Below are 26,828 nucleotides of genomic sequence, written 5' to 3' on the forward strand. Positions count from 1 at the left end.
ACATTATTAATTCATTATTAGTCAGTGTCATTAATCATCGTATACGTTGGTGGCCACTCCCCGTGGGCACATTTCAAATGTGTGCATTAATAATTATTCTCCCATGTTTTCTATTCAGCATCATTTATACATTATTTTGCAAACTTTTCATGTTAATATTGAATATAAAAAACTACACTCCAACAGCACCATGGAGGGGTAAAGCCAGGAAGGACGAATTCAAGAGGAGTCCAGCACGGTTGTACGACAGAACACCGACTTCCAAAACAACTAGTGCCTTAACAACGAGGTCGGAACACCGACCTCGTTGTTACTACTAATGATTTTACCACGAATGCCTTAACAACGATTTTCGTTGTAAAGGCATTCCTGATAAAAGCATTACTAATAGGCACCATTGACCCTACATCCCTCACCCCACCCCCCAACCCCGCCCCAAAACCTAAAACCCCCTGACCCCCCACCACCTTCCCAAAACCAAAAACGACACACACCCCCAACCCCACCCCAAAACCTAAAACCCCCTGACCCCCCACCCCCTCCTCAAAACCAAAAATGCCCCACCCCCCCAACCCCGTCCCAAAACCTAAAACCCCCTGACCCCCCACCCCTCCCCAAAACCCCCCCACCCCCCCAACCCCCCCAAAACCTAAAACCCCCTGACCCCACACCCCCTCCCCCTCCCCAAAACCAAAAATGCCCCACCCTCCCAACCCCGCCCCAAAACCTAAAACCCCCTGACCCCCACCGCCTCCCCAAAACCAAAAACGCCCCAACCCGGCCCCAAAACCTAAAACCCCCTGACCCCCCCATCCCCCCCCTAAAACCAAAAACGCCCCACCACCCCCAACCCCGCCCCAAAACCTAAAACCCCCCACCCCCTCCCCAAAACCAAAAACGCCCCACCCCAAAACCCCCTGACCCCCCACCCCCTCCCCAAAACCAAAAACGCCCCACCCCCCCAACCCCGCCCCAAAACCTAAAACCCCCTGCCCCCACCGCCTCCCCAAAACCAAAAACGCCCCACCCCCCCAACCCCGCCCCAAAACCGCCCCAAAACCTAAAACCCCCTGCCCCCCCACCGCCTCCCCAAAACCAAAAACGCCCCACCCCCCCAACCCCGCCCCAAAACCTGAAACCCCCTGACCCCCCACTGCCTCCCCAAAACCAAAAACCCCCCACCCCCCCAACCCCGCCCCAAAACTTAAAACCTCCTGACCCCCCACCCCCTCCCCAAAACCAAAAACGCCCCACCCCCCCAACCCCGCCCCAAAACCTAAAACCCCCTGACCCCCCACCCCCTCCCCAAAACCAAAAACGTCCCACCCCCCCAACCCCGCCCCAAAACCTAACACCCCCTGACCCCCCTCCCCAAAACCAAAAACGCCGCACCCCCCCAACCCTGCCCCAAAACCTAAAACCCCCTGACCCCCACCGCCTCCCCAAAACCAAAAACGCCCCACCCCCCAACCCTACCCCAAAACCTAAAACCCCCTGAACCCCCACCCCCTCCCCAAAACCAAAAAACCCCCAACCCCGCCCCAAAACCTAAAACCCCCTGACCCCCACCGCCTCCCCAAAACAAAAAAAACCCACCCCCCCACCCCACCCCAAAAACTAAAACCCCCTGACCCCCCACCCCCTCCCCAAAACCTAAAACCCCCCACTTACCTTAGTCGACCCCTTGTCACCTGCGTCGTCCTCCTTCGCCAACTCCCTTCTTTGTACCTTAACCACACATGTTTGTTGTTCAGAACATACGTAGTTAAGGCACAAAATAACGGAGTCGTGGTTAAAAAAAGCGTTGTTGCGCTTTCGTTAACCACGACTTCGTTAATAAAACGTCGTAATAAAGGATGTTTCCCGTCCAGTACATTTGTGTGTGTGTGTTTTTTTTGTTACTTTGCTATCAAACTGGCAACAAGGATAAACGGGATAGTATATCTCTTCTGGCTTACTTAATTTGTCACATACAGGAGGCATTTTAAAATATCTTGCGGCACGTGCTGCAAAGCAGCGGTCGAAGTGCATTAAAAAAGTATGGGAAATGTGATACTGCTTGCAGTTGGCCTTGGCAAAGGTATGGCTAAAAAAGTAACTTATTAAGTACGTATTTGTGGTCTTTCACTTTCAGGTAACTACTTATAAAACAACACTCGGCTTTAGTGAAAAATAATTACAAGTTAAGTTAATCATTTGCAAATGCAGTATTGTACATTATTAAATCTCTGTTAGTTATTGCAGTGCCAGAGGCCTGTGTAACCAAAGAACCACAGATTTGAATCTTGGTTTGTACAACAGGTAATAGTGATGTGTGTATTTTTCGTGCTATGAGGTCCCAGTCTGTGACAAAAAGCATTGTGAATATGTACATCATTAAGTTGCTTTACACAGAATAAGATGGGCTGCTACAAAATGCGCAAAAGGGTTTAAGATAAAGAAAGTTGCTTTCAAAATATAGATTTTTGTATCAACCAAACTATACATAGCGCAATTGTTTAGTATGACTGTCCTTTAACCCCTTCTGTGCCCAGGACGTAATGGTTACGTCCTGAGGCACAGTGCTGCTGTGCCCAGGACGTAACCATTACGTCCTGTGCACAGAGCCCAGAGGGAGCGCTAGCGCTCCCTCTGGGGGGTTCCCCCCCACCCCCCCAAGTCAGGGATGGAAGGGGAAGCCCTTCCCCTTCCACCCCCGGCCCCCCCAACCCCCCCTGTGACGTCAGCGCGCGCTGATTAGTCACAGGGTCTCCCCCATCGCGCTGGAAGCAGAGCTTCCAGCGCGATTGAAAAAGAAATGCTATTGCATTTCTTTTTCAATCCCATGGGGGAGGCCCCAAGAGGCTTCAAAGGGAAGGAAATGTATTTCCTTCCCTTTGAAGTCTCTCACAGGTTTCAAAAGCCGGATTGCTTGCAATCCGGCTTTTGAAACCCCACTAGACACCAGGGATTTTTTTTTTTTTCAGTGAAATTGGCAAAAGGGAGCGACCCCTTGGGCAAGGGTCGCTCCCGGGGGGGCATTTTTTTAGGAAGGCCTTTTCTGCCCCCCCTGGGGCCGATTGGCCTATTATTAGGCCGATCTGCCCCCGGGGGGGCAGAAACCTCTAGGCACCAGGGACCTTTTTTTTTTTTTTTTTTTTTTGTGATGATTTCTTTTTTTTTTTAGGTGGGGAGCGATCCCTTAGGCAAGGGTCGCTCCCCTACGGGGCAATATATATTTAGGCCATTTCTGCCCCCCTTGGGGGCAGATTGGCCTATTTTGATGAGGCCAATCTGCCCCCAAGGGGGGCAGAAACCATTAGACACCAGGGAGTTTGTTTTTGCGCGCGAATTTCACGCAACGGGAGCGACCCCTTTGGCAAGGGTCGCTCCCAGGGGGGGCATTTTTTTGGGAAGGCCTTTTCTGCCCCCCCTGGGGACAGATCGGCCTATTATTAGGCCGATCTGCCCCCAGGGGGGGCAGAAAGCTCTAGGCACCAGGGATCTTTTTTTTTTTTTTTCTTTTTGTTATGTTTTCTTTTTTTTTAGGTGGGGAGCGACCCCTTAGGCAAGGGTCGCTCCCCTAGGGGGCAAATTATATTTAGGCCATTTCTGCCCCCCTTGGGGGCAGATTGGCCTATTTTGATGAGGCCAATCTGCTCCCAAGGGGGGCAGAAACCATTAGACACCAGGGAGTTTTTTTTTTGCGTGAATTTCACGCAAGGGGAGCGACCCCTTAGCCAAGGGTCGCTCCCTGAGGGGGGGGGAATTATTTTAGGCCATTTCTGCCCCCCTGGGGGGGGTAGATCAGCATATTTTGATTCGGCTGATCTGCCCCCAAGGGGGGCAGAAACCACTAGGCACCAGGGATTTTTTTGTTTTTCTGTTTTACAGATGGGGAGCGACCCCCTTGGACAAGGGTCGCTCCCCTGGAGGGGCAAAATGTATTTAGGCCATTTCTGCCCGCTTTGGGGGCAGATCGGCCGATTTCAGGTCAATCTGCCCCCAAGGGGGGCAGAAACCACTAGGCACCAGGGATCTTTTTTTTGCGCCGTCACACAAGGGGAGCGACCTTGTAGTCAAGGGTCTCTCCCCGGGGGGGTGGGGGGTGGGGGGGGCAAAATTATTATTAGGCCGATCTGCCCCCAGGGGGGGCAGAAACCTGTAGGCGCCAGGGCAATTTTTTTTTTTTTTTGTTTGTTTGTTTTTTTAGAGATGGGGCGCGACCCATCAGACAAGGGTCGCTCCCCTGGGGGGCAAACTGTGTTTAGACCATTTCTGCCCCCCTTGGGGGCAGATTGGTCGATTTTAGGTCAATCTGCCCCAAGGGGGCAGAAACCACTAGGCACCGGGATTTGTTTTTTGGCGCCAATGTCACGCAGCGGGAGCGACCCCGTAGGCAAGGGTCGCTCCTGGGCAGGGGGGGTTTGGAGGGGTGGGGGGTCAAATTTATTTTAGGGCATTTCCCCCCCCCCCCCTGGGGCCGGCTGAGCTAGAGGCCAAAATCCACATGTAGGCACTTTGCAAAAAACACCTCTGTTTTCTGTGAAAAAATATGTTGTGTCCACGTTGTGTTTTGGGCCATTTCCTTTCGTGGGCGCTAGGCCTACCCACACAAGTGAGGTACCATTTTTATGGAGAGACTTAGGGGAACGCTGGGTGGAAGGAAATTTGTGGCTCCTCTCAGATTCCAGAACTTTCTGTCACCGAAATGAGAGGAAAAAGTGTTTTTTGGCCAGATTTTGATGTTTGCAAAGGATTCTGGGTAACAGAAGCTGGTCAGAGCCCCGCAAATCACCCCATCTTGGATTCCCCTAGGTCTCTAGTTTTCAAAAATGCGCTGGTTTGCTAGGTTTCCCCAGGTGCCGGCTGAGCTAGAGGCCAAAATCCACACGTAGGCACTGTTTTCTATGAAAAAATGTGATGTGTCCACGTTGTGTTTTGGGCCATTTCCTGTCGCGAGCGCTAGGCCTACCCACACAAGTGCACAGGTTTGGTAGGTTTCCCTAGGTGGCGGCTGAGCTACAGGCCAAAATCCACAGGTAGGCACTTTGCTAAAAACAGGTCTATTTTCTGTGATGTGTCCACGTTGCGCTTTGGGGCGTTTCCTGTCGCGGGCGCTTGGCCTACCCACACAAGTGAGGTATCATTTTTATCGGGAGACGTGGGGGAACGCTGGGTGGAAAGAAATTTGTGGCTCCTCTCAGATTCCAGAACTTTCTGCCACAGAAATGTGAGGAACATGTGTTTTTTTAGCCAAATTTTGAGGTTTGCAAAGGATTCTGGGTAACAGAACCTGGTCCCAGCCACACAAGTCACCCCATCTTGGATTCCCCTAGGTCTCTAGTTTTCAGAAATGCACAGGTTTGGTAGGTTTCCCTAGGTGGCGGCTGAGCTACAGGCCAAAATCCACAGGTAGGCACTTTGCTAAAAACAGGTCTGTTTTCTGTGATGTGTCCACGTTGCGCTTTGGGGCGTTTCCTGTCGCGGGCGCTAGGCCTACCCACACAAGTGAGGTATTATTTTTATCGGGAGACGTGGGGGAACGCTGGGTGGAAGGAAATTTGTGGCTCCTCTCAGATTCCAGAACTTTCTGCCACAGAAATGTGAGGAACATGTGTTTTTTTAGCCACATTTTGAGGTTTGCAAAGGATTCTGGGTAACAGAACCTGGTCCCAGCCACACAAGTCACCCTATCTTGGATTCCCCTAGGTCTCTAGTTTTCAGAAATGCACAGGTTTGGTAGGTTTCCCTAGGTGGCGGCTGAGCTACAAGCCAAAATCTACAGGTAGGCACTTTGCAAAAAACACCTCTGTTTTCCTTCAAAAATTTGGTTGTGTCCACGTTGCGCTTTGGGGCGTTTCCTGTCGTGGGCCCTAGGCCTACCCACACAAGTGAGGTATCATTTTTATCGGGAGACGTGGGGGAACGCTGGGTGGAAGGAAATTTGTGGCTCCTCTCAGATTCCAGAACTTTCTGCCACAGAAATGTGAGGAACATGTGTTTTTTTAGCCAAATTTTGAGGTTTGCAAAGGATTCTGGGTAACAGAACCTGGTCCCAGCCACACAAGTCACCCCATCTTGGATTCCCCTAGGTTTCTAGTTTTCAGAAATGCACAGGTTTGGTAGGTTTCCCTAGGTGGCGGCTGAGCTACAGGCCAAAATCCACAGGTAGGCACTTTGCTAAAAACAGGTCTATTTTCTGTGATGTGTCCACGTTGCGCTTTGGGGCGTTTCCTGTCGCGGGCGCTAGGCCTACCCACACAAGTGAGGTATCATTTTTATCGGGAGACGTGGGGGAACGCTGGGTGGAAGGAAATTTGTGGCTCCTCTCAGATTCCAGAACTTTCTGCCACAGAAATGTGAGGAACATGTGTTTTTTTAGCCACATTTTGAGGTTTGCAAAGGATTCTGGGTAACAGAACCTGGTCCCAGCCACACAAGTCACCCCATCTTGGATTCCCCTAGGTCTCTAGTTTTCAGAAATGCACAGGTTTGGTAGGTTTCCCTAGGTGGCGGCTGAGCTACAGGCCAAAATCCACAGGTAGGCACTTTGCTAAAAACAGGTCTGTTTTCTGTGATGTGTCCACGTTGCGCTTTGGGGCGTTTCCTGTCGCGGACGCTAGGTCTACCCACACAAGTGAGGTATTATTTTTATCGGGAGACGTGGGGGAACGCTGGGTGGAAGGAAATTTGTGGCTCCTCTCAGATTCCAGAACTTTCTGCCACAGAAATGTGAGGAACATGTGTTTTTTTTAGCCACATTTTGAGGTTTGCAAAGGATTCTGGGTAACAGAACCTGGTCCCAGCCACACAAGTCACCCCATCTTGGATTCCCCTAGGTCTCTAGTTTTCAGAAATGCACAGGTTTGGTAGGTTTCCCTAGGTGGCGGCTGAGCTACAGGCCAAAATCCACAGGTAGGCACTTTGCTAAAAACAGGTCTGTTTTCTGTGATGTGTCCACGTTGCGCTTTGGGGCGTTTCCTGTCGCGGACGCTAGGTCTACCCACACAAGTGAGGTATTATTTTTATCGGGAGACGTGGGGGAACGCTGGGTGGAAGGAAATTTGTGGCTCCTCTCAGATTCCAGAACTTTCTGCCACAGAAATGTGAGGAACATGTGTTTTTTTAGCCACATTTTGAGGTTTGCAAAGGATTCTGGGTAACAGAACCTGGTCCCAGCCACACAAGTCACCCCATCTTGGATTCCCCTAGGTCTCTAGTTTTCAGAAATGCACAGGTTTGGTAGGTTTCCCTAGGTGGCGGCTGAGCTACAGGCCAAAATCTACAGGTAGGCACTTTGCAAAAAACACCTCTGTTTTCCTTCAAAAATTTGGTTGTGTCCACGTTGCGCTTTGGGGCGTTTCCTGTCGTGGGCCCTAGGCCTACCCACACAAGTGAGGTATCATTTTTATCGGGAGACGTGGGGGAACGCTGGGTGGAAGGAAATTTGTGGCTCCTCTCAGATTCCAGAACTTTTTGCCACAGAAATGTGAGGAACATGTGTTTTTTTAGCCACATTTTGAGGTTTGCAAAGGATTCTGGGTAACAGAACCTGGTCCCAGACACACAAGTCACCCCATCATGGATTCCCCCAGGTCTCTAGTTTTCAGAAATGCACAGGTTTGGTAGGTTTCCCTAGGTGGCGGCTGAGCTACAGGCCAAAATCTACAGGTAGGCACTTTGCAAAAAACACCTCTGTTTTCCTTCAAAAATTTGGTTGTGTCCACGTTGCGCTTTGGGGCGTTTCCTGTCGTGGGCGCTAGGCCTACCCACACAAGTGAGGTATCATTTTTATCGGGAGACGTGGGGGAACGCTGGGTGGAAGGAAATTTGTGGCTCCTCTCAGATTCCAGAACTTTCTGCCACAGAAATGTGAGGAACATGTGTTTTTTTAGCCAAATTTTGAGGTTTGCAAAGGATTCTGGGTAACAGAACCTGGTCCCAGCCACACAAGTCACCCCATCCTGGATTCCGCTAGGTCTCTAGTTTTCAGAAATGCACAGGTTTGGTAGGTTTCCCTAGGTGGCGGCTGAGCTACAGACCAAAATCCACAGGTAGGCACTTTGCTAAAAACAGGTCTGTTTTCTGTGATGTGTCCACGTTGCGCTTTGGGGCGTTTCCTGTCGCGGGCGCTAGGCCTACCCACACAAGTGAGGTATCATTTTTATCGGGAAACGTGGGGGAACGCTGGGTGGAAGGAAATTTGTGGCTCCTCTCAGATTCCAGAACTTTCTGCCACAGAAATGTGAGGAACATGTGTTTTTTTAGCCAAATTTTGAGGTTTGCAAAGGATTCTGGGTAACAGAACCTGGTCCCAGCCACACAAGTCACCCCATCTTGGATTCCCCTAGGTCTCTAGTTTTCAGAAATGCACAGGTTTGGTAGGTTTCCCTAGGTGGCGGCTGAGCTACAGGCCAAAATCCACAGGTAGGGACTTTGCTAAAAACAGGTCTGTTTTCTGTGATGTGTCCACGTTGCGCTTTGGGGCGTTTCCTGTCACGGGCGCTAGGCCTACCCACACAAGTGAGGTATCATTTTTATCGGGAGACGTGGGGGAACGCTGGGTGGAAGGAAATTTGTGGCTCCTCTCAGATTCCAGAACTTTCTGCCACAGAAATGTGAGGAACATGTGTTTTTTTAGCCACATTTTGAGGTTTGCAAAGGATTCTGGGTAACAGAACCTGGTCCCAGCCACACAAGTCACCCCATCTTGGATTCCCCCAGGTCTCTAGTTTTCAGAAATGCACAGGTTTGGTAGGTTTCCCTAGGTGGCGGCTGAGCTACAGGCCAAAATCTACAGGTAGGCACTTTGCAAAAAACACCTCTGTTTTCCTTCAAAAATTTGGCTGTGTCCACGTTGCGCTTTGGGGCGTTTCCTGTCGCGGGCGCTAGGCCTACCCACACAAGTGAGGTATCATTTTTATAGGGAGATGTGGGGGAACGCTGGGTGGAAGGAAATTTGTGGCTCCTCTCAGATTCTAGAACTTTCTGCCACAGAAATGTGAGGAACATGTGTTTTTTTAGCCAAATTTTGAGGTTTGCAAAGGATTCTGGGTAACAGAACCTGGTCCGAGCCACACAAGTCACCCCATCTTGGATTCCCCTAGGTCTCTAGTTTTCAGAAATGCACAGGTTTGGTAGGTTTCCCTAGGTGGCGGCTGAGCTACAGGCCAAAATCTACAGGTAGGCACTTTGCTAAAAACAGGTCTGTTTTCTGTGATGTGTCCATGTTGCGCTTTGGGGCGTTTCCTGTCGCGGGCGCTAGGCCTACCCACACAAGTGAGGTATCATTTTTATCGGGAGACGTGGGGGAACGCTGGGTGGAAGGAAATGTGTGGCTCCTCTCAGATTCTCGAACTTTCTGCCACAGAAATGTGAGGAACATGTGTTTTTTTAGCCAAATTTTGAGGTTTGCAAAGGATTCTGGGTAACAGAACCTGGTCCCAGCCACACAAGTCACCCCATCTTGGATTCCCCTAGGTCTCTAGTTTTCAGAAATGCACAGGTTTGGTAGGTTTCCCTAGGTGGCGGCTGAGCTAAAGGCCAAAATCGACAGGTAGGCACTTTGCTAAAAACAGGTCTGTTTTCTGTGATGTGTCCACGTTGTGTTTTGGGGCGTATCCTGTCGCGGGCGCTAGGCCTACCCACACAAGTGAGGTATCATTTTTATCGGGAGACTTGGGGGAACATAGAATAGCAAAACAAGTGTTATTGCCCCTTGTCTTTCTCTACATTTTTCCCTTCCAAATGTAAGACAGTGTGTAAAAAAGACATCTATTTGAGAAATGCCCTGTAATTCACATGCTAGTATGGCTACCCTGGAATTCAGAGATGTGCAAATAACCACTGCTTCTCAACACCTTATCTTGTGCCCATTTTGGAAATACAAAGGTTTTCTTGATAGCTATTTTTTACTCTTTATATTTCAGCAAATGAATTGCTGTATACCCGGCATAGAATGAAAACCCACTGCAGGGTGCAGGTCATTTATTGGCTCTGGGTACCTAGAGTTCTTGATGAACCTACAAGCCCTATATATCCCCGCAACCAGAAGAGTCCAGCAGACGTAACGGTATATTGCTTTTGAAAATCTGACATTGCAGGAAACAATTACAGAGTAAAACTTAGAGAAAAATGGATGTTTTTTTCACCTCAATTTCAATATTTTTCTTTTTCAGTTGTTATTTTCTGTAGGAAACCCTTGTAGGATCTACACAAATTACCCCTTGCTGAATTCAGAATTTTGTCTACTTTTCAGAAATGTTGCGGTTTCTGGGATCCAGCATTGGTTTCATGCCCATTTCTGTCACTGACTGGAAGGAGGCTGAAAGCACAAACAATCGTAAAAATGGGGTATGTCCCAGTAAAATGCCAAAATTGTGTTGAAAAATTGGGTTTTCTGATTCAAGTCTGCCTGTTCCTGAAAGCTGGGAAGCTGGTGATTTTATCGCCGCAAACCCTTTGTTGATGCCCTTTTCAGGGAAAAAATCACAAGCCTTCTTCTGCAGCCCATTTTTCCAATTTTTTTAAAAAAAACGAAATTTTCACTGTTTTTTGGCTAATTTCTTGGCCTCCTTCTGGGGAACCCACAAAGTCTGGGTACCTCTAGAATCCCTAGGATGTTGGAAAAAAAGGACGCAAATTTGGCGTGGGTAGCTTACCTGAACAAAAAGTTATGAGGGCCTAAGCGCGAACTTCTCCAAATAGCCAAAAAAATGCTCGGCACAGGAGGGGGAAAAGGCCTGGCAGCGAAGGGGTTAAAAGCACACACTCAACAGCTCAGATGGTAACTCCCTCGCACTACCACTTAATAAGAATAAATCTGTGTCATCGGGAAGTTTACAGTGAAGCCATCATTTAAAGCCAATAACGTCTTCCAAGCATCCTTTACATTTGTAGATTAACCAGTTGCTCACATTTACATTTCCTTAGGACAAGCAGGCACACCGGCAAGAAGGCTTGTTTCTTGTTTAACTGTCTGCCCGCCTTCGGTTTCACAACACAGGAGACTCCCTGCCTTAGACTTCAGCTGAAGCATTTAAAGTATGTGTGTGATGCCACTCCAGTCCCACCCACTTTTGCTGCCGAGATCTGTGTGTGCTAAGCAAGGTTTCTGGTATAAAAGCAATAAGATATCTCCAGTAGCTGCTTCAATTGCTGGAGAGATGTATGTCTTGTATAAACACAGTTTGATTGATTATAGCTTAGAGCAGTGGTTCCCAAACTTTATAGAAACACGAGGCACTTTTTAAAAGAACACACTTTCGTGACCGTCCTACTTTTAATGGATGTGGTGGGGTAATTTTGAATGTTACTAAAGCATTGTGTTATAGTGTATTGTCATTTACAAACAGCACATTTTCCAAGGAAATGGACACTTTATTTGCACAGACGTACAGTTTTACGATAAAACAGTATAGCACAAAACCCATAGGCCCTCATTATAACCCTGGCGGTCGGTGTTAAAGCGGCGGTAAAACCACCAACAGGCCAGTGGTAAAAAAAAATGGAATAACGACCGTGGTGGCAACCACCAACATAGACAGCCACTTTAACACTCCGACCCCCATGGCGGTACAAACAAACAGCATGGCGGTCACCGCCAACAGACAGGCGGAAGACAATGTACCGCCCACAGTATCATGAGAGGCCAACCCGCCACCTTTTCCGGGGCGGATTCACCGCAAACAAAAACACGGCGGAAACAGGACTTGGAAGGGGAAACGCTCACCTCTACACACCCCACGAAGAACCAGGACGTCATGGAGCCGGAACTCCATATTCTACCTGCCATTGTCTTCCTGCTCCTCTACCAGGAGCACGAACGCCGGCAGCGAAGACCAGGGTGAGTATTGCACCTACGACACAGGGGAGGGGGGGAGGGAAAAGAGAGTGACACACACACGAAACATGCAAAATCCCCACCCTCACCCACTATAACACACACACAAGTACATGTTGATACATTACATTTACACCTCCCAACCCCCCCTGGAAGAATGCAAGGACAAAAGGAAATGAGTTGAACGATTGTAATCAATACAAATCCAGTACTCATAAAATTTATATACACTATTAACAAATATATACACCAAGAATTCAAGTCCATGTACTGCACATACATAGTCCGTGGACCGCTGGGCCCAAAATGCATGGGCGAGGCCCACACAAGATACCCAACCAAAATGGAGAGAACACTGCAGGGGCATCAGATCGAAATAAAACAGGCACCTCAGGGGGAAGGGTAGGGTGGGGCACCTCAGCCGGATGAGTGCATGACTCCAGATCCACGAGGGGGCTCCATTCCCATTGATGTATCCTGGGAGTGCAAAGCGACAGTCTCACAAGTCTTTACAGTGGGTGGTTTGCCCTCTGCTGCATCCTGGGGAGTGCAAAGCCACAGTCTCACAAGTCTTTACAGTGGGTGGTTTGCCCACTGCTGCATCCTGGGGAGTGCAAAGCCACAGTCTCACAAGTCTTTACAGTGGGTGGTTTGCCCACTGCTGCATCCTGGGGAGTGCAAAGCCACAGTCTCTCAAGTGGATGCTTTCCTCCACTGGTTCTGGAGGGGGCTTTGTGCCCAGAGTGCTTCATCCTGCCAAAAACAGAGGTAGTGGATGCCTTTCTCCACTGGTTCTGGAGGGGGCTTTGTGCCCATAGTGCTTCCTCCTGCCAAGGACAGAGGTAGTGGATGCCTTTCTCCACTGGTTATGGAGGGGGCTTTGTGCCCAGAGTGCTTCATCCTGCCAAGGACAGAGGCAGTGGATGTAACTCTCTGCTGGTTCTGGAGGGGGCTTTGTGCCCAGAGTGCTTCATCCTGCCAGGGACTGAGGTAGTGGATGCCTTTCTCCACTGGTTCTGGAGGGGGCTTTGTGCCCAGAGTGCTTCATCCTGCCAAGGACAGAGGTAGTGGATGTCTTTCTCCACTGACGGTGGGCCTCCATGGAAGCTGACCAGGCCCCTGAAACTGACCACCAGCTTCGTACGACTGACCACTGGGGATGGCAGCCATGTCTGCGGTGGTGCCACTGGCACATGATGTGACGTGGCCGCTGGCGGTCCTTGCGGCGGCCTCAGTAGCGGCGGTGCTTGCGGCACTCATGGGCCTGCGGTGCTGGTGGGTGGCTCAGTGAGCGTGCTGGTGGCGGCGGTGTCCTTGGCAGCGGTGCTGGTGGCCGCGGGGTCCTGGGAAGCGGTGCTGGTGGTGGTCTTCTCCGCCGTGCAGGTTGACGGCGACTTCCCTTTCTTTCTCTGCCCCTTCCCCACCTTGGATGGTGGCACAGCTATCTTGCCACTTCCAGCTGTAGACCTGGGAGAGCCCTTGGTGGCAGGTGTTTTGCCCTTCTCCCTCCGGGCTGTGGCCAACTTCTTATGTTTCTGAGGTGGGGGACTGTCCGTGGTCTGGCTCCGTGGCACTCTGGCTGCCCTGCTGCTTGGCGCACTCCAGAAGCTGGTTACTGCTGGCACCACTGTTCCCGGTGATGTGGTGGCTGAGGTGCTGGGTTGGGACCTGGAAAGGCGGGCCTTAGGGGACGGAAGGGGTGGGGGAAGTGTAGGGAAGAGGTCAACATTTAAGAGGAAAAGGTTTTTAGACACACTGGGACGGGTAGATGGAGGGGGTTTGGGAGTGAAGGAAGAGGTAGTGGTTGTAGGAGGTGTATGTTTGCTGACTTTGGGTGAAGTGCATGGGCTGGAGGCTGTCGTGAGGTGGATGGCTGTTTGGTGGGTGTGTGACTGCGTTTGTGTACTTTGGGAGGTGGGCTCACAGACACACTGGGAGAGGACACGGGATGTGTGAATGGTAGTGGGGGTGGTGAGTGCACGTGAGCGGTGTGTGGTGATGGGCGTGCTGGTGATGGACGTAGTGGCTGAAGATGTAGTGCATGCAGGTGTGAGTGGAGACGTGACAGGGTATGATGCTTGTGTGAGTGCCTGTGGGATGTGTGGTGCTTATGTTTGCGAGAGCTACCCTTGTGTGTTGAGGTGTGTGCATGCTGGTCTGATGGTGTGCTTGGGATAGGCTGAGGTACAGGGGATTGGGTCTGGGTGGAGGAAGTTGGAGGGGGGAGGCTGGACACAGGGACAATGGCTGCTATCAGTGCTGACGCCAGAGTCTGAAAAGCTCGCTGTTCGGCTGCGTGACCAGAATGAATGCCCTCCACGTATGCATTCGTCTGTTGCAACTATCTCTCTACACCCTGGATGGCATTCAGAATGGTAGACTGCCCAACAGTGAGGGATCTGAGGAGGTCAATGGCCTCCTCACTGAGGGCAGCAGGGCTGACAGGGGCTGAGGTGCCTGGGGCAAAGGAGATGCCCAAGCTCCTGGGTGAGCGGCCACGGGGCACACTCTGAGGGGCTGCTGGGAGGGCAGTGCTGGTAGGGAGGGTGGCGGCTGTACCTGTAGATGCGGGGGGCACAGAGGGGGCCACCACCGCAAGCGAGCTCCCATCAGAGGAGGAGTCTGTGTCGCTGGTCTCAGCTCCTGTCCCCGCCGTGGCGCTCCCCTCGCCCTGTCCCACTGGAGAATTCGGAGTCCGTTGTCTCGCCCTCCAGGGCCATGTGGGATGCAGCTCCCTCCTTCTCCGGTGCCACTGCTACTCCGCCTGATGATGCTACTGCACACAAGAACAGGGAGACCACATAAAGGGGGGGAGGGGGAGACAGAAGAAAGACATGTTCAGTGCATGCAATACCGCTACTGTTGGCGGACACTACAGACACAGCAGCCCTCTGCACTACGCCATGCACTTAGAGTTCCCTCATTAATCACAGGCCCATGGAGTACAAGGCCTATGCCCGATTGCTGCACACATGGACGTCACAGGATCCTGACTAGGTGTAGTTGGCTCTTAACACTGGTGGAGTGGGGTGCCACATGGCCTGCCTTACGAAGGGACCTTGCCTACAAAACTCGCCCTGGCCTAGGGGTACCCACAGCCCACCTCCCCCACCCAGACACCTCCAATGCACGCTGATTCAGCTGAATGAGAGTGTACTCAGCTCCTTGTGGCTGCTGTGATGCTCTGAAGCGCCCATCCAACTCCGGGTACGCAACCGCCAGGATCCGGAACATCATGGGGGTCATGGTGCGACGGGCACCCCTCCCACGTTGGGAGGCCATCCCCAGCTGGGCATCTGCTGTCTTCTTGCTCCAGCGGCGAATGTCCTCCCATCTTTTACGGCAGTGGGTGCTCCGTCTGTGGTGGACCCCCAGGGTCCGGACTTCCTTGGCGATGGCACACCAAATATCCTTCTTCTGGTGGGCGCTGACCTACAGGAATAGTACAGGGGAAAAGGAGAAGATGTAACCGCCCGGACCGTCACAGTCATTGGCCCGCGTTCTTACCCTTGCCATGACGCACATACACTCACCGTTGTTTCATGCATCCCTCATTCTCCCCCCGTATCTTACATCCACACCACTCCACACAGGCAGTGCCCATACAGCATGCTCACAGTGTACTTACCTGTTTGTCTGGAGGACCGTAGAGTAGCGTGTACTGGGGGTGGACCCCATCCACTAATTTCTCCAACTCCTCCGTGGTGAAGGCAGGGGCCCTTTCCCCAGATACATGAGCCATTGTCGCTTCCAGACTGAGGTCACAGCAGCACTTGCAGTGTAGGTCCTCTCCTGTCGAAGATCAGGTATAAAGTGAGTGAATAGATAGAAAATAGCGGTCACGTCTGCGGCGGTGCGTACCGTCACCGCCGGCGTACATTGTCATTGGCTCCTGGGACCCATAGGCCTCAATGTTAACCAATGCAGGATTGCGCCGCGGTCTTCGATCGCCTACCGCGACGGTGTAAAACGCCAGTGCAGTTACCTCATATCCCATTGTCCCACCTTACAGGTCAGGCAGTCGCCATTTCAAGGGGCCACATGGCATAATTTTTATTTGCGTCACACATATCTAGGCCTTGCATACACACTAAGACAGGCCAATAGCGGATTTAAAAATTTGTGCAATGAAGTTGTGTTTTCGTACCTCAGTGTTGGCTGACCCTCTGCTCGCTGTTCTCCTCCATAGAGCACATCCGCTGGGGCAGATGAGGAGATGGCGGCATCCTCCGTGTACAGACCACTGTTGGACCTGTTGACAATGGAAGAGCGACATGTAATTGTCACCTACAGACTGGACCGTGCCACAATCCATGAACTGTGTGCCCAGTTGGAGCCGGACCTGATGTCAGCTATCCACCATCCCACAGGGATACTCCCTCTAGTGCAGGTGCTGTCAGTACTCCATTTCCTAGCAAGGGGCTCTTTTCAGACGACAGTGGCCATAGCATCAGGTATGTCCCAGCCTATGTTCTCCAACGTGTTGTCCAGAGTGTTGTCTGCCCTGCTGAGACACATGCGCAACTACATCGTGTTCCCTCAGGTGGAGGACTTGCCAACAGTGAAAGGTGACTTCTATGCTTTGAGACATATCCCCAACATCATAGGTGCCATTGATGGGACACATGTGGCCTTGCCCCCCCGCAGGAGTGAACAGGTGTACAGAAACCGGAAGAGTTACCATTCTATGAATGTGCAGATGGTGTGTTTGGCCGACCAGTACATCTCCCATGTGAATGCCAAATTTCCTGGCTCAGTGCATGACGCTTACATTCTGAGGAATAGCAGCATCCCTTATGTGATGGGGCAACCGCAGAGGCACCGTTTGTGGCTATTAGGTGAGGACATGGACCCTATACAGTGTGAATAGTTGTCTGGGTCTGGGGTTGTCCCTAAGGGTTAGTGTGTGTCTAACAGTTGTCCCTCAACATTTGCAGGTGACTCTGGCTACCCCAACCTGTCATGGCTACTGACCCCAGTGAGGAATCCCAGGACAAGGGCAGAGGGAACGCTACAATGAGGTACATGGGCGAACTAGGAGGGTTATAGAGAGGACCTTCGGCCTTCTGAAGGCCAGGTTCAGGTGCCTCCAAATGACGGGTGGTTCCCTATTCTACTCACCAAAGAAGGTGTGCCAGATCATCGTGGCCTGCTGTATGCTGCACAACTTGGCTTTGCGACAACAGTTGCTTTTTCTGCAGGGGGATGGTCCTGAAGGAGGTGTTGTGGCAGCTGTGGAGCCTGTGGACAGTGAAGAAGAGGAAGCAGAAGAAGAGGATATCGACAATAGAAACACCGTGATTCATCAATACTTCCAGTGAGACACAGGTAAGAAGACATCACTGCCTGCTACATCTGATACACTTGTTCTACCTCTCATCTGTCTGTCACTTCCACCCAGTGTATGGACCCTGATTTGTCACTTTCCCTTTCGATTTCACAGATGTGGGTCCCACTGTGTGACCTCTGCTATGTTTCCTCATTGACTAGAGCTGTGTGACATAGGTATGTTGACAATACAATGGATATTGCTATTTCCCTCAGTTATTGCAAATACACATTTGTGAAAGCACAGACTGACTCCAGATAGTTTTGTGATTTAACGGTGTTTATTTAAGTGCTAAATAGTGGAGGGGGTTGTAAAATGGGCAGGGGTGATGGTGGAGGAATGCCCATGGCAGAGTCCAGTCTATTTGTCTCACAGGTGCATTGTCCAAAGGGGCATAGGAAGTGGAGCTGGGGCAGTTGATGGATGGACAGGGTGACAAAGTGGGACAGAAGGATGACAATCAGGGTGGTCTCATTTCTTGGCGGGGGTCTTGGCATTGTTCTCTGTCTTTGTCCTGGATCTCAGGAACCGCTTGCAGGGTGGTTCTCCATCTGCAGGGGGTGGGGTGCTGGTGTTGTGATCCTATGGCGGTGCCTCCTGCCCACTAGCGCCAGCGGAGGTGGTGGGCAGTTCATCGTCCAGGCTAGTGTCAGGGGCCCCTTGTGGTGCCACAGTGTCCCTCCTGGTGTTCACGAGTTCCGTCAACACCCCTACATTGGTGCCCAGGGTGGTATTGATGGATTTGAGTTCCTCCCTGAAACCCAGATACTGTTCCTCCTGCAGCCGCTGGGTCTCCTGAAACTTGGCCAGTACCGTTGCCATAGTCTCCTTCGAATGGTGGTAGGCTCCCATGATGTTGGAGAGGGCCTTGTGGAGAGTGGGTTTGCTGGGCCTGTCTTCCCCCTGTCGCACAGCAGCCCTCCCAGTTCCCCTGTGTTCCTGGGCCTCTGTCCCCTGAACCTACTACCACTGCCCCCAGGTCCCTGCTGTTCTTGGGGTGGTGGGCTAGCTTGGGTTCCTTGTAGTGGTGGACACACTGCTGCTTGACGTGTCCTGGGGACAGAGGTATGGTCCCGCTGGGTGGGTGCTGTGCTGGTGTTTCCAGAGGGGGGAGGCTCTGTTGTGGCTTCTGCCAGTGTGAGGGGAACTGTTAGACTTTTCATCCTTGGCGTGGTCTCCCTTAACTTTTTGCCTCTGTTCCCCAGGTTGTTGATGTGTGCTGGACTCTGATTTTATTGTTACTGTTACTCTGGGCACTTTACCACTGCTAACCAGTGCTAAAGTGCAAGTGCTCCTGTTTAAAATGTGTACGTAATTGGTTCTCCATGATTGGCATATTTGTTTTACTGTTAAGTCCCTAGTAAAGTGCACTAGAGGTGCCCAGGGCCTGTAAATCAAATGCTACTAGTGGGCCTGCAGCACTGGTTGTGCCACCCACATAAGTAGCTCTGTAATCATGTCTCAGACCTGCCACTGCAGTGTCTGTGTGTGTATTTTTACACTGTAAATTCGACTTGGCAAGTGTACCCACTTGCCAGGCCTAAACCTTCCCTTTTCTTTCATGTAAGGCACCCCTAAGGTAGGCCTTAGGGAGCCCCAAGGGCAGGGTGCAGTGTATGGATAAGGTAGGACATATAGTAATGTGGTTTATATGTCCTGACAGTGAAATACTGCTAAATTAGTTTTTCACTGTTGCAAGGACTGTCTCTCTCATAGTATAATATGGGGGCTACCTTTAAATATGATTAAAGCGTAGATTCCCCTAGAGAGTAGATGGACATGTGGAGTTTGGGGTCCCTGAACTCACAATTTAAAAATACATCTTTTAGTAAAGTTGATTTTAAGATTGTGCGTTTGAAAATGCCACTTTTAGAAAGTGAGCATTTTCTTGCTTAAACCATTCTGTGACTCTGCCTTGTTTGTGGATTCCCTGTCTGGGTCAGTTTGACAGTTGGGTTGTTTTTCACCTCACCCCAGACAGTGACACAAAGGGAGCTGGGGTGTAACCTGCATTTCCTGATTAGCCATCTCTGCTAGGAGGGAGGGGTGGAGTGGTCACTCTCATCTGAAAGGACTGTGCCTGCCTCTAACAATGCCGGCTCCAACCCCCTGGTGTGTGTCTGAGGCCTTGCCTGGGCAAGGCAGGATTTCACAAGTAGGTGTGAGTCCCCTTTGAAGAAAGGTGACTTCAAAGACTAAAATGGGTATAAGAAGGGCACCCAAATCTACAGACTGGAGAAACACTTCTGGAACCAAGAGGAACCTCTGCCTGGAGAAGAGCTGAATAGCTGAGGAAGAAAAGCTGCCCTGCCTGTGACTGTGCTTTGTGGAACTATCCTGCAGTTGCTGCTTCTGCCAGAGTAAGAGGGCAAAGACTGGACTTTGTGTGCTTTCCATCTTGAGAAGAAATCTCCAAGGGCTTGATCTAGAGCTTGCCTCCTGTTGTTTGAAGTCTCAGGGACAGCAAAGACTTCTCTCTGCCAGCACCTGGAGTCTCTGGAGAGCCTCCTACTCTGCCCTGTGGTGCCCATCCAGTTCCTGGGACCCTGAAAGGAGAAGCTGGCAGCCTAAGGACAAGAAAATCCACGCACAGAGCGCCGTGCGGGGAAAAGATCGACGCGAATTCGATCTGCGGCTGAAAAACGACGCGCCGCCAGCTCCGCAGCTGAGAAACGACGCTCGCAGGAAACGCGACCGAAGAATCGACACACGGAGCAGGAGAAACGACGCGCAGCATCGCTGACGGAGGCTGGGAGATCGCAACCTGCGCGGCGGGATCTTCAACTCATCGTGCGGCTGGATTTTTGACTCGAGTACCGCCGTGCGGAGTTTTTTACGACGCACACCCGCCCGTGCGGGGTTATTTTTGACGCACACCAGGTACATTTTCACTCTAGCAGCGCTAGTGTGTTTTTAAAACTACTTAAAGACTCTTTTTGATTTTTAATTAATAACTTGACTTGTGTATGGTGGATTTTTGTCGTTTTGGTCTTGTTTTGTTTAGATAAATATTTCCTATTTTTCTAAACCTGTGTTGTGTCATTTTGTAGTGTTTTCATTAAGTTACTGTGTGTGTTGGTACAAATACTTTACACCTAGCACTCTAAGGTTAAGCCTACTGCTCTGCCAAGCTACCAAGGGGGTAAGCAGGGGTTAGCTGAGGGTGATTCTCTTTTACCCTGACTAGAGTGAGGGTCCTTGCTTGAACAGGGGGTAACCTGACTGTCAACCAAAGACCCCATTTCTAACATTGGTGATCAGCGGTTGGGATTTGGACTTGTATTTGTACTTGACATACAGTGATTAAGTGTACACTACTGTTTTGAGTTCAGACCACTACGTGACCACATACTACTAGTCTTGTGATTTTTGTTTTTCTCTATTTGGACTGTTTTTGCTCTGCATTCAGTTTCCTTTTTCGCTGATCCGGTGATTGACTTTTCTGGAACTTCATTTGAGAAATTGCTTTTCTGCATTTGGAACTTTGCACTCTTTTAACCTTTTATCATGTCTCTACTTGGAGATGCACCAGTTGAAGCTGTTTTTGACCTGAAGCAATTGGATAGTTATAACAAGGCTCAGCTAAAGCAGTTTTGTAAAAATTTTGGTTGTCCCATTAAGAGCTCTTCCAAGAAGGATGAGCTGAAAAAGGCGCTGAGGGCCTGGGTGACAACCAGAAGCACTGGAGGGCACACTGAGGATGAGGAGGAGGATGAGGATGAGGATGAGGAGGGAGAGCAATCAGTACATAATGGTATAGTGGGGGGGCCTGTTATTTCCAGGGAAAGAGTCTCTAGGGCAAGTAGCAGTGTATCCTCCAAGGGTCTGACACCTGAAGAGTTACAGGACAGACAGGCAGAAAGGGAGTACCAGTTGGAGCAGAGAAAGCTAGCCCTTGAGGAGAAGAAGATAACAATGGCTCATGAGCTTAGCTTGAAAGAGATAGATCATAGAAGCCAGTCCAGTAGAGATGGTGGCAGCAATCCTACAATGCAGCCTGAGAGAAGGGTACACATCCCAAAAGACCTTGTGAGGGATTATAAGAGGGAGGATGATATCTACTTGTGGTTCAAGGGTTATGAGTCAGCTCTCCACATGAACCTGGTCCCTGAAGCTCATTGGGGGGCAGCCCTGTGGAAGCATTTTGAGGCAGAGGGGAGGGACACACTGACAGCCTTAGGGGATGTTCAGGATCTCACCTACCCTGTCATGAAGGAGGCCTTACTTACCAGGTATGGTCTCACCCCTGAGCAGTACAAGGAGAAGTTTAGATCCTACAAGAGAAAGGAATCCCAAACATGGTTGGAATGTGTTGATTCTTTTTGCAGGTCACTGGATGGTTGGGTGAAGGGCAGTAAGGTAAACACGTATGAGGGGCTTTACAATTTAATTGCTTGGAAGCACTTGTACAGTTTATGTTTTCCAGAGCTGCGCCAGCACCTCATTGACAGCAAGCTGACTGACCCCAGGAAGCTTGCACAGGAAGCGGACCGCTGGGAGAGCACCAGGGTCCAAAAGAGGTATGGGGGAGACCACGCCAAGGGTGGGCAGGGTCCCTCTCAGAAGAAAGGGGGGGGTAAGGGCAAACAGGGGGAGTTCTCTAAAGGGCCCCAAACTGATTCCCAGGGTAAGGATTCCCAACCCCCCAGTGAAAAGAAGCCATGGTTGTCCAAAGGGAAGCCAGTGGCAGGTGGTCCCCCACGTAAGTGCTATGCATGTGACCAGGTGGGTCATGTGAGTGGGGACCCCAAATGCCCCAGAAGTACACCGGCACCCACTGGTGCACCATCCCAGGGTTTGGCCAGTGTAGCGCTTGGGGAGGAGTTGGTTTCAGGTGGGTGGGAACCAGCAGAAATGACCCTTGTCTCACTAGGGGACAGTGAGATGGTCCAGAGAAACCTAGTGCCTGATAACACTAAGAAGTACAGGCAATGGGTGACCATCAATGGACAGAGGGTGGAGGCTCTGAGAGACACAGGAGCCAGTGTGACTACAGTGAGGAGTCACCTGGTGTCTGAAGAGCAGATTGATCCCCGGGTACTTCACCAAGTAGTTGCGGTAGACAATTCTGAGCGCCTCTGCAGGGTGGCGCAGGTTCCCTTTGAATGGGGGGGGGTCTCAGGTTCCTGGAAAGTAGCTGTGAGTCCAACCATGCCTATTGATTGTTTGCTAGGTAACGACCTGGAGGATTCCCCTTGGAAGGAGGTGGAACACAGGTCTCACTTGGAGATGTTGGGTCTGCCTGGGTGGGTATGCGTATCCACCCGGTCTATGGCAGCCAATCAGGGTAGTCAAGAGCCCCTGGAGCCTGAAACAGTGGCCCAAGGGACCACCAAGAAGAGGAAGGGCAGGGGGCGCGGGAAACCGGCCCCCGAGGTTCCCACGGTCCGGGAGGAGGCGGAGCCTGAGGGTGACGCCCCGGAACCTACAGGGGAGCAGGTGGCTGAACTGGGGGAGGTCCCTGAGCTGTCGCAGTGGCAGCAGGAAGGGGGACCCACCAGGGAAGCATTCTGCACAGCGCAGAAGGAGTGCCCATTCTCTTGAGGGGCTGCGGCAGCAGGCTGCAGCCCAGGCGGCTGGCGAGGCGCCAGGTACTCACCTGATTTATTGGGAGGATGGCCTCCTGTATAGTGAGCCTAAGGTTCCTGAGCCTGGGTCAGCTCGTATGCTGGTGGTACCCCAGTGCTTCAGGGCCTTCCTACTTGGTTTGGCTCATGATGTGCCTTTGGCAGGACATCTAGGGCAGGACAAGACCTATAAGAGGCTTGTCTCCCACTTTTACTGGCCCTTGATGCACAAGCAGTCAGCTGCTTATTGTAGGTCTTGTCAGACTTGTCAGGCAAGTGGCAAGAGTGGGGGGAAATGCAAAGCTCCCCTCCAACCTTTACCTGTAGTCAGCACTCCCTTTGAAAGGGTAGGAATTGACATTGTGGGGCCTCTGGATCCCAAGATAGCCATGGGCAACAGGTTCATCCTGGTCTTGGTGGACCATGCCACACGGTACCCAGAAGCCATTCCTCTAAGGACGGTCACTGCCCCCGTGGTGGGACGTGCCTTGATGGGGGTTTTTACCCGCATGGGGTTCCCCAAGGAGGTGGTATCTGATAGAGGTACAAACTTCATATCCACTTATATGAAGTCTCTGTGGAAGGTGTGTGGGGTAACCTACAAGTTCACCACCCCTTACCACCCCCAAAGTAATGGTCTGGTTGAGAGATTCAACCGCACCTTGAAAGGCATGATTCAGGGCCTGTCAGAGCCCTTGAGGCGTAAGTGGGACGTCCTCTTGCCATGCCTTCTGTTCGCTTACAGGGAGGTGCCTCAAAAGGGACTTGGCTTTAGCCCCTTTGAGCTCATCTATGGCCACCCTGTGAGGGGACCACTTAGTCTGGTGAAGGAGGCTTTGGAGAAAGCCCCTAGTAAACCACCCCAGGATGTATTTAGCTACATGCTGGCACTAAGAAACCAGACTGCCCGCTTCAGGAGTCTCGCTCAGGAGAACCTGGAAGCAAGCCAGGAGGATATGAAACGGTGGTACGACCAGAATGCCACTCTGGTTGAGTTTCAGCCTGGACAAAAAGTGTGGGTCATGGCACCAGTGGAGCCTAGGGCTCTCCAAGATAAGTGGACTGGGCCTTTTGAGGTGGTGGAAAGAAAGAGCGAGGTCACCTATCTGGTAGACTTGCAATCCCCCAGGAACCCTTTCAGGGTCCTCCATGTCAACCGCCTCAAACCACACTTTGAGCGAACTGAGCTATCCATGCTCCTAGCGACAGATGACGGGGTGGAGGAAGAGAGTGAGCCTCTTCCTGACCTCCTGTCTGCAGGAGAGAAAGATGGGTCTGTGGAGGGAGTGATCCTCTCCCCCTCCCTGACTGAGGAACAGCAGAGGGACTGTCGCCACGTGCTGGGACAGTTCGCCTCGGTGTTTTCCCTGATCCCAGGAGTCACACACCTGTGCACACATGATGTGGACACTGGGGATAGTACACCTGTTAAACATAAGGTTTACAGGGTGACTGACAGGGTCAGGGCTTGCATTAAGGAGGAAGTCTCCAAAATGTTAACCCTAGGGGTTATTGAGCACTCCAGCAGTCCTTGGGCCAGCCCAGTGGTCTTGGTCCCAAAGGCTGCTGCTCCTGGTGCCACTCCAGAACTTAGGTTCTGTGTGGACTACCGGGGTCTCAATGCGGTCAGCAAGACTGACGCACACCCCATCCCCCGAGCTGATGAGCTCATTGATCGGTTAGGAGCTGCCAAGTACCTCAGTACGTTTGATTTAACATCTGGGTACTGGCAGATTGCCTTAACTGAGGGGGCAAAGGAGAGGTCAGCATTCTCTACCCCAGATGGGCACTTCCACTTCAATGTGATGCCCTTTGGGATGAAGAACGCCCCTGCCACCTTTCAGAGGTTGGTCAACCAGGTGTTGGCAGGACTGGATGAGTTCAGTGCCGCCTACCTGGATGACATTGCTGTGTTTAGTTCCACATGGGAGGAACACCTGCAACACCTCTGGAGAGTGTTAGAGGCCCTGCAGAAGGCAGGCCTCACTATTAAGGCGAGCAAGTGCCAAATAGGGCAGGGTTCTGTGGTGTACTTAGGACACCAGGTGGGGAGTGGCCAGGTGGCACCCCTACAGCCTAAGATTGACACGATTCTGGCTTGGGAGCCCCCCAAGACCCAGACTGAAGTGAGAGCCTTTTTAGGTCTCACAGGATATTACCGGAGGTTTGTTAAGGGATATGGTACCATTGTTACCCCCTTAACTGAGTTGACTTCCAAGAAGCAACCCAAGAAAGTGATCTGGACAGAGGCTTGCCAGAACGCTTTTGATGCCCTGAAGGCTGCCATGTGCCCAGCACCTGTGCTGCAGGCACCTGACTACTCCAAGGAGTTTGTTGTGCAAACAGACGCCTCAGAGCATGGTATTGGAGCAGTACTCTCACAGCTTAATGAAGAGGGCCTAGATCAACCCGTAGCCTTCATTAGCAGGAGGTTACTACCCAGGGAACGTAGGTGGAGTGCCATAGAACGCGAAGCGTTTGCTGTGGTCTGGGAACTGAAGAAGCTAAGGGCCAGATGTAGCATTATAACATTTTGCGACTTGCTAATTGCGAGTACTAGCGACTCGCAATTAGCAAGTCGCAAAATGTTATGCAGAAAGGTGTCTCAGACACCTTCTGCGAGTCGGTATGGGGTCGCAAAGACCCACCTCATTAATATTAATGAGGTGGGTCGCATTTTGCGACCCCATACCGACTATGGGCACTCGCTAACATGGAGGCCTGCTGTAGTCAGCAGACCTCCATGTTAGTGACTGCTTTTAAATAAAGCAGTTTTTTTTTTTTTTAAGTGTAGCCAGTTTTCCTTAAAGGAAAACGAGCTGCACTTAAAAAAAAATCCGAAACCTTTTGTTTCGGTTTTTTTTCAGGGCAGGTAGTGGTCCCTTGGACCACTACCTGCCCTGAAAAAATTTTTTGGGGTCCATTCACAAAGGGGAAGGGGTCCCATGGGGACCCCTTCCCGTTTGCGAATGGGTTACCATCCACTTCAAGTGGATGGTAACTGCGACTCCATTTGCGACCGCATAAGCGGTCACAAATGGAATTGCATACCATTGCGAATCGCAAATAGGAAGGGAACACCCCTTCCTATTTGCGATTCGGAAATGCATTTTGCGAGTCGGTAACGACTCGCAAAATGCATTTCTGCATAGGAAACACGCATTTGCGAGTCGCAAACGGCAAATTTTGCCGTTTGCGACTCGCAAAGTGCTTCCTACATCTGGCCCTAAGACCCTACTTGTTTGGGACTCACTTCCGAGTTCAGACCGACCACCGGCCCCTCAGATGGTTAATGCAGATGAGGGGTGAGAATCCAAAACTGTTGAGGTGGTCCATTTCCCTACAGGGGATGGACTTTACGGTGGAACATCGTCCTGGTACAGAGCACGCCAATGCTGATGGTCTGTCCAGGTTCTTCCGCCTTAGTGATGAGAACTCCCATGAGGTTGGGTAGTTGCTCCCCACTTTTAGCTGGGGGGGACACGTGTTAGACTTTTCATCCTTGGCGTGGTCTCCCTTAACTTTTTGCCTCTGTTCCCCAGGTTGTTGATTTGTGCTGGACTCTGATTTTATTGTTACTGTTACTCTGGGCACTTTACCACTGCTAACCAGTGCTAAAGTGCAAGTGCTCCTGTTTAAAATGTGTACGTAATTGGTTCTCCATGATTGGCATATTTGTTTGACTGTTAAGTCCCTAGTAAAGTGCACTAGAGGTGCCCAGGGCCTGTAAATCAAATGCTACTAGTGGCCCTGCAGCACTGGTTGTGCCACCCACATAAGTAGCTCTGTAATCATGTCTCAGACCTGCCACTGCAGTGTCTGTGTGTGTATTTTTACACTGTAAATTCGACTTGGCAAGTGTACCCACTTGCCAGGCCTAAACCTTCCCTTTTCTTTCATGTAAGGCACCCTTAAGGTAGGCCTTAGGGAGCCCCAAGGGCAGGGTGCAGTGTATGGATAAGGTAGGCCATATAGTAATGTGGTTTATATGTCCTGACAGTGAAATACTGCTAAATTTGTTTTTCACTGTTGCAAGGACTGTCTCTCTCATAGGATAATATGGGGGCTACCTTTAAATATGATTAAAGCGTAGATTCCCCTAGAGAGT

This window comes from Pleurodeles waltl, chromosome 1_2 (assembly GCF_031143425.1).
Source record: "Pleurodeles waltl isolate 20211129_DDA chromosome 1_2, aPleWal1.hap1.20221129, whole genome shotgun sequence".
Classification (NCBI taxonomy): Eukaryota; Metazoa; Chordata; class Amphibia; order Caudata; family Salamandridae; genus Pleurodeles; species Pleurodeles waltl.